The following is a 13,993-nucleotide window of genomic DNA, read 5'->3' on the forward strand; positions in this document are numbered from 1 at the left end:
GTAGCTCACTTGGATTTGAGTCTCCAATGAAATGTGTATTTCTAGGGTTTGGCATGGGTTGAGAAGGAAGGGTGCTTTTTTTCCCTAGCATTTAGTTGAGTCTCAATCCTAGCCATGGCCATTTTTAATTCCTGATTTGATTGGATTAAAGGCTGATTCATTTAAGCTTGAGAGTTCATGAATGCGGTCAATACATCCTCCACAGATGATCGCTTTGGTGGGGGCACATATGGTGCATTGTTAGGTGCCCCAAAGAAGTTGTTTTGTGGAGGGCCTTGAGGTGCATTGGGCACATTAATTTGTGGTCCATTCTTCTAACTAAGATTAGGATGGTTACGCCAATTTCGATTGTACATGTTGTCTATTGGTTGCATAACTGACCTTTGGTAGTTATTTATAGCATTTGCTTGCTCATGTTCATGCGTGATATTTTGTACAACTGGGATTATTGGACAACCTTTGTGTCATGGTTTGCACCACTACAAATGCTACAAAAATTACCTAAGGAAGTGTTTACTTTAACCATATCAACCTTCCTAATTTTCAAGGCTTCGACCTTTCTAGTTAATGCAACGAATTTTCCATTAAGGTCGTCTTCCTCCCTTTGGACATGCATCCCCGCTTTCTCTCTATGAATAGGTCTAGTTTGATCTGGTTTAGCAGAGACATCTCATGTCTGAGTATTCTCTGCTAATATGTCTAGAAAATCCCAAGCCTCATTATGATCTTTGTCAAGAAAGGTTCCATCACACATCATTTCTATGATCTAACGGGTATCCATGGTGAGCCCTTTTCGGAATGCATTAATCAAGTGTTATTGTTCATAACCATGATGTGGGCAAGTAAGTAGAAGGTCTTTGAAGCGCTCCCAAGCTTGGAAAAATAGTTCATTCCCCTTTTGGGAGAACGACATGATTTCCTATTTCAGTGCATTTGTTTTGTGCTCGGGAAAGAATTTTTTCAAAAACTCTCTACTTAAGGCTTGCCATGTTGTGATGGTATGAGGTCTTAGAGAGTTGAGCCATGCTTTGGCCCGATCCTTTAGAGAAAAATGAGAATAACCTAAGTTTGGGTAATTCCTTATTGCCATTGTTTATTTGTAATGTTGCAATTACTTCCTCAAAGTCCTTGAGGTGCAAGTAGGGGCTTTCAGAATCGAAATTTAGGAAGCAATTGAATCTCACCTGATTTAAAATCAATGTTCCCTGTGTGAGCAAGGAACACAATACAAGATGGTAAAGTTGATCTCTCAGGGTGTAGATGTTCACGTAAAGTCTGTGTTTGGTGTAACACATTCCTATGAACTTCATTTTCATCTTCAAGAGGAGGGTTGCGTTGATTTTCACTGTTTATAGTTGGATCTGGTAGATTTGGATTTACATTATCAACTGGGTCTGCCATGGAATCCAAGTGGTGTTGACTACCTCTCCTAAGTGAATGATCAAGGCCTAGAACTAGTCTGTCTTCGGAGGAGAGTTGATTGTTTTGATCCCTACTCCAACGGGACATAAACCATCCACACCACACAACAACAAAAAAAACACTACTTCAAAATAGTGAGTATGATATTTAAAGTTAAAACAAAAACTTATCCAACAACCCAAGCGACAGAGCCGACCATGAGGGTTCAATCCACAAAGCAAAATAAATCAACAACCCAAGCGACAGATCAAACCATGAGGGTTCAATCAACAAAGAAAAATAAATCAACAACCCAGGCGGCAGGGCTGACCATAAGGGTTCAAACCACAAAGGAAAAATAAAAAATAAATCAACAAAAGTAAAACTAATATAGAAATTAAACTATGTTAATCTAGAAAATAGATTCAACGAATGATCTTTGTGATTAAACAGCAACTGTAGGACAACCATAGCACTTGGGTGATAAAATCCCAAGCAGGGCAACCTTATGTCACAGTTAGTGCTTGAAAAATCCAACTGAATTTACTTTTAAAGAAAAATAAAAAATCTACAGAAATTTTGGAGGGTTTAGAAGAGAACCTACCTTAGAAAAGAACTTACCTTAGCTATCTTACACAGATTTAACCTATCTCAGTCTTTCCCCGGCATCGGCGCCAAAAACTTAATTGCTTGCCTCCAAGTGCAGAGGTTCGTAAGTAATATCCCGTGAATACGAGGTCGATCCCACAGGGAGATGAATTGTGAGAATGAGAAAATCAAATGTAAAATAAACTAAGTAATAAAAACTAAACTGATGATTTGATTTTGGAAGTTTTGAATGGATGTAATTCAACTGAATTAAAACAACACCCAAGCTTCAAAGTTCCACACATAGGTTAATGTTCCAAAATCATGATGACTTGGATAACACAATTAGGATCTGAGCACTATGGTCGGCCTAATCGAAAAATAAAACAGTTTAAACATTTTAAATAAATGATATAAAATATTAGAAAATCATGGATTTACACCATTGATATATATTCTCAAGTGCCAGTGATTTTAAGCATTCAATATCCATGAGATAATGAATTAAAGAAATGTAGCAGGTTGAGAACATCTCCCATCTAGGAAATCTAACCAATCTAGGTTAAGCCTATCCATCAATATGGATCTCACATGAAGATAAAAAGCCTAAACTTAGATAATTGATAACATGCATACACCATTCATTTTGTCATTAAAAAACTCAATCATCAAAACTTAAAGAATTATTAAACCCATGTGCTTCCCTTCTAGCTTAGGCTAGAAGAAACTAGAAAAACATAACTAGAATAGAAAAAGAAAGCAACAAGAAAGAATAAATATCTAAAAGCTTGTAAAGAAAAATAAATTAAAACTATGAAACTTTTCAAAAACCCTAGATAAAACTCTCTAAAAACCCTAGATCTTTTTTTGAGATGCCTTGAATGATGCTTAGGAATGCCCTGGGAAGCCCTATTTATAAGTGGGGAACCCCAACTTTCGCACCTAGTTGGAAAACTATATAAACTGCCTCAAATTTACGCAGTTTGCTAAAATAGATTTCACGCTACGCAGTTTTTCAAAATAGACTTCAGAGTTTGAAAATATATTTTTTCAGGACAATTTTAGGATTCCTTTTTTTTCACTTCAAATCTTTGATTCTCTTCATTCCTCACTTGGTTTTCTTAGATCTTTATCATGTGAATTCTTCAATCTTGGTTTCCTAAGATCCATCCTTTACCTTGGTGATTCTTGAGCATCAAATTCATCCTTTTAGCACCCTTTCCAATCCAAGCTCTTAAATTCACCTTGCAACACAAACATGAGTAAAATAGAACATTGAGCTAATTCATGTTTATAAAACCAAGATATAAATGAGGAAAATTATGCAATATTTGAGTCTCAAAAATGACATCGAAGGTCACTCGATGGGAATAAATTCTGATGCAGAACTGTTTAGCAAAGATTCAAAGAAAAATTTAGATTTTCTCGATAATATCAAAGGTTGATTGATGGCATCGAAGGGACACTTCGATGCCATAGAGGGTCGTTCAATGACATCAAAACTGATAGATTTCTGTTCATTTTTTGTAACTATTGCAAATCTTCTTTACATATATGAAAGAATGGTTTCTTAGCAATTCAGTGAAAAAGAAAGAGTCTTGTGTGAGTGAATACCTATAGTTATTACCCATCTTCCCAAAGATTTCTTTCCTCACAGAGTTAATCATTCAATTCATGTCTTAAATATATTCATTGAAGCATTCAAAGCTTGGATTGAATAATGAACTCCAACATTCATTAATGCTCTAACAACCTCACTTATAGGAAAATCTTTATGCTAGCTTGCATTGAATGCTTGGCAGTGGGAATCCTTAACTAGTTCATAAAGACTCATCAATATCAAGTTAGGATTCACTAAACCTTAACCCAAAAGCCTTGTATCTTCAACATCACACTACAAGAAAAGGGGTTTTTAGCGACGAAATTTTTTTCGTCGCTAAAAGAGACTTTTAGCAACGAACAAAACTTTCGTTGCTAAAAGTTTACATTTAGCGGCGAAATTGTAAATTCGTACCTAAAAGTAACTTTTAGCAATGAAAATTTTCATGCTAAATGTTGTGAACATTTTTTAAATGTGTGAACACTTTATCTAAAGGTTTACTTTTAGTTACACATATTTTCGTAGCTAAAAAACGTGGCTGGGACTTGTAGCGACGAACATTTTCATTCCTAAATGTGTGAACAGTTTTTGGAACTTTACTTTTAACTACGAAACGTTTCTGAGCTAAAAGAGTGTCTAGGACTTTTAGCGACGAAACATTTCGTCGCTAAATGTGTGAACGTTTTTTGAATTAAAATCCAAAGCTTTACTTTTAGCTATGAAACTTTTCATAGCCGAAAAAGGCGGCGGGGACTTTTAGCGACGAAAAGTATCGTCGCTAAATGTGTGAACAGAATCCAAAGGTTTACTTTTAGTTACGAAAATTTTCGTAGCTAAAAAATGTGGCTGAAGCTTTTAGCGACGAAAATGTCGTCGCTAAATGTGTGAACAATTCTAAATGTTTGCTTTTAGCTACCAAAATTTTCGTAGCTAAAAAAACATCCCTGGGACTTTTAGCGACGAAAATTTTCGTCGCTAAAGTCTTTTTTTAAAAAAAAAAATCATCTCAAATTTCCTTTCATCGTATTTTTCCTGATATACACCTGTTATATAAAATATTTCATCACATTCATATTCACATCCATCTAAACCGAAACTACATAAATCCATCCAGACATAAGCTACATTCATCCAAACATAAACTGCATCCATCCAGACATAAACTACATTCATCCAAACATAAACTGCATCCATCCAGACATAAACTACATCATCCAAACAAAAATTGCATCCATCCAAACACAAACAATCCTATGGAAAAAACAAATGAAAAGAGAGAGAACATATGAAAGATGATCCAGACAAATGAATTTAAGTTTAGGTTTAGGTTAGGGAGTTGAGATTGGGATTTGGTGTAGGTTTAGGTTTAGGGATTTGAGAATAGGTTAAGGTTTAGGTTTACAAAATCGGGTTTGGGTTTGGGATCGTGTTTAGGCTTAGGTTTTCAAGTTTAGTTTTAGGTTTAGGTTAAGGAGTTGAGATTGGGATTTGGTGTACGTTTAGGTTTAGGGATTTGAGAATAGGTTAAGGTTTAGGTTTAGGAAATCGGGTTCGGGTTCAAGTTCGGGATCGGGTTTAGGTTTGGGTTTTCAAGTTTAGGTTTAGTTTTAGGTTAGGGAGTTGAGATTAGGATTGGGTGTAAGTTTAGGTTTAAGGATTTGAGAATATGTTAAGCTTTAGGTTTAGGAAATCGGGTTCGGGTTCAGGATCGGGTTTAGGCGTGGGTTTTCAAGTTTAGGTTTAGGTTTAGGTTAGGGAGTTGAGATTAGGATTTGGTGTAGGTTTAGGTTTAGGGATTTGAGGATTGGTTAAGGTTTAGGTTTAGGAAATCGGGTTCGGGATCGGGTTTAGGCTTGGGTTTTCAAGTTTAGGTTTAGGTTTAGTTAGGGAGTTGAGATTGGGATTTGGTGTAGGTTTAGGTTTAGGATTTGAGAATAGGTTTAGGTTTAGGTTTAAGAAATTGGGTCGGGTTCGGGATCGGGCTTAGGCTTGGGTTTTCAAGTTTAGGTTTAGGTTTAGGTTAAGGAGTTGAGATTAGGATTTGGTGTAGGTTTAGGTTTAGGGATTTGAGAATTGGTTAAGGTTTAGGTTTAGGAAATCGGGTTCGGGTTCGGGATCGTGTTTAGGATTGGGTTTTCAAGTTTAGTTTTAGGCTTAGGTTAGGGAGTTGAGAATGGGATTTGGTGTAGGTTTAGGTTTAGGGATTTGAGAATAGATTAAGGTTTAGGTTTAGGAAATCGGGTTTGGGTTTAGGTTCGGGATCAGGTTTAGGTTTGAGTTTTCAAGTTTAGGTTTAGTTTTAGGTTAGGGAGTTGAGATTAGAATTTGGTGTAAGTTTAGGTTTAGGGATTTGAGAATATGTTAAGGTTTAGGTTTAGGAATTCGGGTTCGGGTTCAGGATCGGGTTTAGGCTTGGGTTTTCAAGTTTAGGTTTAGGTTTAGGTTAGGGAGTTGAGATTAGGATTTGGTGTAGGTTTAGGTTTAGGGATTTGAGGATTGGTTAAGGTTTAGGTTTAGGAAATCGGGTTCGGGATCAGGTTTAGGCTTGGGTTTTCAAGTTTAGGTTTAGGTTTAGGTTAGGGAGTTGAGATTGGGATTTGGTGTATGTTTAGGTTTAGGGATTTGAGAATATGTTAAGGTTTAGGTTTAGGAAATCGGGTTTGGGTTCGAGATCGGGTTTAGGCTTGGGTTTTCAAGTTTCGGTTTAGGTTTAGGTTAGGGAGTTGAAATTGGGATTAGGTGTAGGTTTAGGTTTAGGGATTTAAGAATACATTTAGGTTTTAGGTTTAGGTTTAGGTTTAGGTTTTAGCTTATAAGTTTAGGTTATAGGTTTAGGTATTAGTTTTAGGTTTAGGTTTAGGTTAAGGTTATAAGTTTAGGCTATAGGTTATAGGTTAATGTTTAGGTTAAGGTTATAGGTTTTGGTTTAGGATAAGGTTTAGATTTAGGTTTAGGTTAAGATTATAGGTTTAGGTTATAGGTTAAGGTTATAGGTTTAGGTTAGGTTTAGGTTTAGGTTATAGGTTATAGGTTATAGCTTTACGAATTGAGAATAGGTTAAGGTTTAGGTTTAGGAAATCGGGTTCGGGTTCAGGATCGGGTTTGGGTTTTGTTTCGGGATCGGGTTTAGGTTCGAGTTCGGGGTGGGGTTTAGGTTTGGGATTTGAGAATAGGTTTAGGTTATAAGTAGATGTTTAGGTTAAGTTATAGGTTAAGGTTTAGGGAATTGACTTTAGGTTATAGGTTATGGGTTAAAGTTTAGGTTATAGGTTCAAGTTCTAGGTTATAGTTATAGGTTTAGGGTGTAGTTTTGGTTAAGGGTGTGGTCCCTGCAAATACAGATATAAACATGGCCACCAGCGCAAATGGCCAGGCCCCTCCAATGCTGTCCATAGGAAATGGACAGCTTCATTATGATCATAATAGTGGTTCCCACCTTCCAAGGACCCCCGCTCATCCGGATAGCTCCGACGCACATCCAGGTCTGCTCCATTAATTTTGAGCAAATACATAAACACGGCCTGTCCAAATGGCTAGGCCCCTCCAATGTTCTCCATAGAAAATGGACAGCTTCATCATGGTCATAATAGCGGTTCCAACCTTCCAGGGACCCCCACTCAACATCCAGATAGCTCCGATGCACATTCGGCTCTGCTCCATCAATTTTGAGCAAATACATTTAAAAACAAGTTAGGCATCTATTTTTTTATAGATGAAAACCAATCTTGAAGACTATTCATCAGGCAGTCCCTACAATGGATAGTAGTTGGACATTGAATGATTAAAAGCATTAACCACTTCTGTTGCTTTTCTACATATACATAAGATTCATAGGCTGAAAAATTGCCATTGAGTTCGTATTTTATGTTCGATTAGTAGAGACGGACAAGCTCTTTATACCATATGACCTATAGCTGATGAAAATTTCAAGTAAATTGTACGAGGTTTATAATAATCTTAGAGTGCAGAAAATTTCCTAGTATGTGCATTTCAGTCTGAGTTATTTGTCTAATCACGATAGCCTTAGGAAGGTTGATACAAGGGATGGGTTGATTGCAAGAGGCCTGATTAAAACTGTATTGGGTTATCTTGCCGGACATAATCATTTCAGGACCAGCAAGATAACCCAATATAGTTTTAATCGGCCTCTTGCAATCAACCCATCCCTCATATCAACCCTCCCAAGGCTATCGTCATTAGAGAAATAACTCAGACAGAAATGCACATACTTGGAAATTTTTTGCAGTCTAAGATTATTATAAACCTCGTACAATTTACTTAAAATTTTCATCAAATGAAATAGTATGTGCCAATTATCAAATCCCAAAACCTATAACCTAACCTAAACCTAGACTTATAACTTAAAACTATTCCCAAATCCCAAAACCTATAACCTAAACCTAAACCTAAACCTTATCCTAAACCTATAACCTATAACCTAAACCAAAACCAAAACCTATAACCTAAACCTGAACCCATTCTCAAATCTCAAAACCTATAACCTATCCCTAAACCTTAACATATAACCTAACCTAAGCCTATACTTATAACCTAAAACTATTCCCATATCCCAAAACCTATAACCTAAATCTAACCTAACCTTAACCTAAACCTAAACCTATAACCTATAACCTTAACCAAAACCTATAACCTAAACCAAAACCAAAACCTATAACCTAAACCCGAACCCATTCTCAAATCCCAAAACCTATAACCTAAACCTAAACCTAAACCATATCCTAAACCTATAACCTATAACCTAAACCAAAACCTATAACCTAAACCAAAACCAAAACCTATAACCTAAACCCGAACCCATTATCAAATCACAAAACCTATAACCTAACCTATACCTATACTTATAACCTAAAACTATTCCCAAATCCCAAAACCTATAACCTAAACCTAAACCTAAACCTTATCCTAAACCTATAACCTATAACCTAAACCAAAACCTATCACCTAAACCTAAACCAAAACCTATAACCTAAACCCGAACCCATTCTCAAATCCCAAAACCTATAACCTATCCCTAAACCTTAACCTATAACCTAACCTAAGCTTATACTTATAACCTAAAACTATTCACAAATCCCAAAACCTATAACCTAAACCTAACCTTAACCTAAACTAAACCTATAACCTAAAACCTTAACCAAAACCTATAACCTAAACCAAAACCAAAACCTATAACCTAAACCCAAACCCATTCTCATATCCCAAAACCTATAACCTAAACCTAAACCTAAACCTTATCCTAAACCTATAACCTATAACCTAAACCAAAACCTATAATGTAAACCAAAACCATAACCTATAACTTAAACCCGAGCCCATCATCAAATCCCAAAACCTATAGCCTAACCTAAACCTATACTTATAACCTAAAACTATTCCCAAATCCCAAAACCTATAACCTAAACCTAAACCTAAACCTTATCCTAAACCAATAACCTATAACCAAAACCAAAACCAAAACTTATAACCTAAACTCGAACCCATTCTCAAATCCCAAAACCTATAACCTATCCCTAAACCTTAACATATAACCTAACCTAAGCCTATACTTATAACCTAAAACTATTCCCATGTCCCAAAACCTATAACCTAAACCTAACCTTAACCTAAACCTAAACCTATAACCTATAACCTCAACCAAAACCTATAGCCTAAACCAAAACCAAAACCTATAACCTAAACCCGAACCATTCTCAAATCCCAAAACCTATAACCTAAACCTAAACCTAAACCTTATCCTAAACCTATAACCTATAACCTAAACCTATAACCTATAACCTAAACCAAAACCGAAACCTATAACCTAAACCAAAACCAAAACCTATAACCTAAACTTGAACTCATTATAAAATCCCAAAACCTATCCCCTAACCTAAACCTATACTTATAACCTAAAACTATTCCCAAATCCCAAAACCTATAACCTAAACCTTATCCTAAACCTATAACCTATAACCTAAACCAAAACCAAAACCAAAACCTATAACCTAAACCCGAACCCATTCTCAAATCCCAAAACCTATAACCTATCCCTAAACCTTAACATATAACCTAACCTAAGCCTATACTTATAACCGAAAACTATTCCCAAATCCCAAAACCTATAACCTAAACCTAACCTTAACCTAAACCTAAACCTATAAACTATAACCTTAACCAAAACCTATTACCTAAACTAAAACCAAAACCTATAACCTAAACTCGAACCCATTCTCAAATCCTAAAAACTATAACCTAAACCAAAACCAAAACCTATAACCTAAACCCGAACCCATTCTCAAATCCCAAAACCTATAACCAAAACCAAAACCAAAACCTATAACCTAAACCCGAACCCATTCTCAAATCATAAAACCTATAACCTAAACCTTATCCTAAACCTATAACCTATAACCAAAACCTATAACCTAAACCGGAACCCATTATCAAACCCAAAACCTATAACCTAACCTAAACCTATACTTATAACCTAAAAGTATTCCCAAATCCTAAAACCTATAACCTAAACCTAAACCTAAACCTTATCCTAAACCTATAACCTATAACCTAAACCAAAACCAAAACCTAAACCTAAACCTAGGACCTAAATATATTCTCAAATTCCTAAACCTAAACCTACACCTAATCCTAATCTCAACTACTTAACCTAAAACTAAACTTGAAAACCCAAACCTAAACCCGATCCCAAACCCGAACCCGATTTCCTAAACCTAAACCTTAATCTATTCTCAATTCCCTAAAACTATAACCTATAACCTAAAACCTAAATGTATTCTCAAATCCCTAAACCTAAACCTACAGCTAATCCAAATCTCAACTCCCTAACCTAAACTTGAAAACCCAAACCTAAACCCGATCTCGAACCCGAACCTGATTTCCTAAACCTAAACCTTAACCTATTCTCAGTTTCCTAAAGCTAACTTATAACCTATAACCTAAACCTTAACCTAACCTAAACCTATAACCTTAACCTAAACCTAAAACCTAAACCTAAACCTAAAAACTAAATGTATTCTCAAATCCTTAAACCTAAACTTACACCTAGTTCTAATCTCAACTACTTAACCTAAACCTAAACGTGAAAACCCAAGCCTAAACCCAATCCCGAACCCGACCCCGATCTCCTAAACCTAAACCTTAACCTATTCTCAAATCCCTAAACCTAAACCTACACCAAACCCTAATCTCAACTCCCTAACCTAAACCTAAACCTAAACCTAAACTTGAAAACCCAAGCCTAAACCCGATCCCGAACCCGAACCCGATTTCCTAAACCGAAACCTTAACCTATTCTCAAATCCCTAAACCTAAACTTACTCTAAATCCTAAGCTCAACTCCGTAGCCTAAACCTAAACCTAAACTTGAAAACCCAAACCTAAATGCGATCTTGAACCCGAACCCGATTTCCTAAAGCTAAACCTTAACCTATAACCTAACTTAAATCTAAACCTATAACCTACACTTATAACCTATAACCTAAACCTAAACCTAAAACCTAAATTTATTCTCAAATCCCTAAACCAAAACCTACACCTAATCTCAACTCCCTAACCTAAACCTAAACCTAAACCTAAACCTAAACTTGAAAACCCAAGCCTAAACCTGATCTCGAACCCGATCCCGATTTCCTAAACCTAAACCTTAACCTATTCTCAAATCCCTAAACCTAAACCTACACCAAATCCTAATCTCAACTCCCTAACCTAAACCTAAACCTAAACTTGAAAACCCAAACCTAAACCCGAACCCGAACTCGATTTCATAAACCTAAAACCTTAACCTATTCTCAATTCCCTATAGCTATAACCTATAACCTAAACCTAAACCATAACCTTAACCTAAACCTTATCCTAAACCTAAACCTAAACCTAAACCTTAACCTCAACCTAAACCTAAACCTAAACCTTAACCTTAACCTTAACCTATACTTATGAATTCTAATTTATTTTATAAAAGTTCATTTACGACTAAGTTATTTTCTTAATAAGTTTATTGCCTTAATCTATTATTTACAAAATTGCAGGATAAATTTCACTTGGATTTGAGTGTTCCACACATCTCCTATGTCGTCGACGACATGATGGAGCGGTTCAAGGCTTACCGCGGTAAGTTATACCAGCAGTACAAGCGGTCCACAAGCCACGAGAAGCCCGCACAGTCCGCACCGTCTCACATGACCCATGAGGACTGGCGGATACTCTGCGATAGGTTTTCGTCTGATTCTTTTTAGGTAATATTTACATATTTACGATATCTTAACGTAATAATTAAATTCACAATTAATAATAATGCATTATGTATAATGTGTTTAGAAGAGGAGCAAACTAAATTCTGACAACAAGAGAAAGTTAGAAGTGAACCACGTAGCTGGTTAAAGTTATTTGTACGACTTCGTCACGACATGGTAAGAAATTACTGGTAATTTATATATTCTTTCCATGCATTTATATTAACTCTATTTTTCTTTCGATTTTATAGCGAGAGTTCGTCACTGGCCAGGCGCCCGGACTATTAGACTTCTACAAAGGGACTCACTGTCAGCAGGCGAGTGGATCTTGGATACATTCTAGAGCCAGCGAGATTTGGGTAAAAATCCTTATATTGTAAAATTTAATTGCATTAAATTATAATAATGTCATTTATTATGAAAATTCATATGTTTTCATTACATGAGGAGATGGACACCTTATGTAGTCAGCCCACTCCCGATGGTACTCAGCGGAGTGAGCCAGAGATCCTGAGTCAGGTGCTTGGCACCCGTTCTGGATATGTGCGTGGGCTTGGCTATGGTGCCAAGCTCATGGCACCCGCTAGAGCTACCTCCAGCCGATCCGTCGTCGTTAACGACAGTGTCGCACACTGAGCTGATACTGCAGAGAGAGAGGTTCAGCAGCTACGGGTTATCGTCGATGACATCAGAGATCAGCTGGACAGGCAGAGGGAGGAGCAGGAGAGGAAGATGATGGAGGAGCTGGCGAGGCAGAGGGAGGAACAGGAGAGGAAGATGGAGGATCAGCTGGCGAGGCAGAGGGAGGAGCAGGAGAGGAAGATGGAGGAGATGTGGGTGGAGCATGAGCGACAGATGACGAAGATGTTTCAAGCTTTTGTTGCACGCTTACCCACCGATGCCCCACCACCTTCGCCTTCATCTTTATGATTTTTTCTTTTTTATTTATGATATTAAACTTATATGTATTTATGCGTGAATGAATGTGATGCATATAAGATTGTTTGTGTTTGGATGTATATAGTTTATGTTTGGATGGATTTACTAGTTTGGGTTAGATGGATCTGAATGTGAATATGATGAAATTTGACAGGTGTATTATGATATAACAGGTGTACATCAGGAAAAATATAATACATAACAGGTGTATATTAGGATGTGAATATGAATATGATGATATAACAGGTATATCAGGATGAATATGATGAAATATATTGCAACGGGTGTCTATCAGGTATTTTGTACGGAATTTTGTATTGGACATTTTTTTTAAAAAAAGGACTTTTAGTGACGAAAATTTTCGTCGCTAAAGGTCTTTTTAAAATATATATAGTGATGAAAGTTTTCACCGCTAAAAGTTTTGTAGCTATTTTTAGCGACGAAAATTTTCACCGCTAAAGGTCTTTTCAAAATATATATAGCGACGAAAGTTTTCACCGTTAAAAGTTTTATAGCTATTTTTAGCTACGAAAATTTTCATTGCTAATAGTTTTCTAAATATTTATAGCGACGAAATTTTTGTCGCTAAAAGCGAAAAATTATATTTTTGGTAGCGAAAGCTTTCGCTGCTAAAAGTCTTGCAAAGTATATTTCGCTATTTTTAGCAGCGAAAAGTTTCGCTGCTAATAGTCTTGCAATATTTTTTTAGCGACGAAACGTGTCGCGGCGAAAAGTTGTATGAATATTTTTAGCAGTGAAATGTTTCGCTGCTAATAGTCTTGCAGTATTTTTTTAGCGTCGAAACGTGTCGTGGCGAAAAGTTAAATGAATATTTTTCACAGCGAAAAGTTTCACTGCTAATAGTCTTGCAGTATTTTTTTAGCGACAAAAAGTGTCGTGGCGAAAAGTTGAATGAATATTTTTAGCAGCAAAAATTTTCGCTGCTAAAAGTCTTCTATAGATTTTTTAGCAATGAAAATTTTCATTGCTACAAGTGGAACACTTATTTTTTGCAGCGAAAATTTTCGCTACTAAAAGTCCTGTACAGTTTTTTTAGCGATGAAAAGTTTCGTCGCTAAAAAGCATCCATTTAGCAACGATTCGATTTTTTTGCCGCTGAAACTCTTTTGTGGCGGTGTATTAGTGACGAAAAATTTTGTCGCTAAAACTATTTAGCTACAAAAAAATGGCTTTTAGCGACAAAAATTTTCGTCGCTAA

At 36.2% G+C, this 13,993-nt stretch overlaps 1 long non-coding RNA gene across 1 annotated transcript; it reads left to right on the plus strand.

Moving 5' to 3' along the window:
- The first annotated feature begins 11,357 nt into the window (after nucleotides 1-11,357).
- On the plus strand, nucleotides 11,358-12,984 carry LOC131233633 (uncharacterized). The gene is made up of 2 exons (XR_009165304.1): nucleotides 11,358-11,838; nucleotides 11,921-12,984. It is a non-coding gene; the product is annotated as an uncharacterized LOC131233633 (long non-coding RNA).
- The last annotated feature ends 1,009 nt before the right edge of the window (nucleotides 12,985-13,993 follow it).

This window comes from Magnolia sinica, chromosome 18 (assembly GCF_029962835.1).
Source record: "Magnolia sinica isolate HGM2019 chromosome 18, MsV1, whole genome shotgun sequence".
Taxonomy (NCBI): Eukaryota; Viridiplantae; Streptophyta; class Magnoliopsida; order Magnoliales; family Magnoliaceae; genus Magnolia; species Magnolia sinica.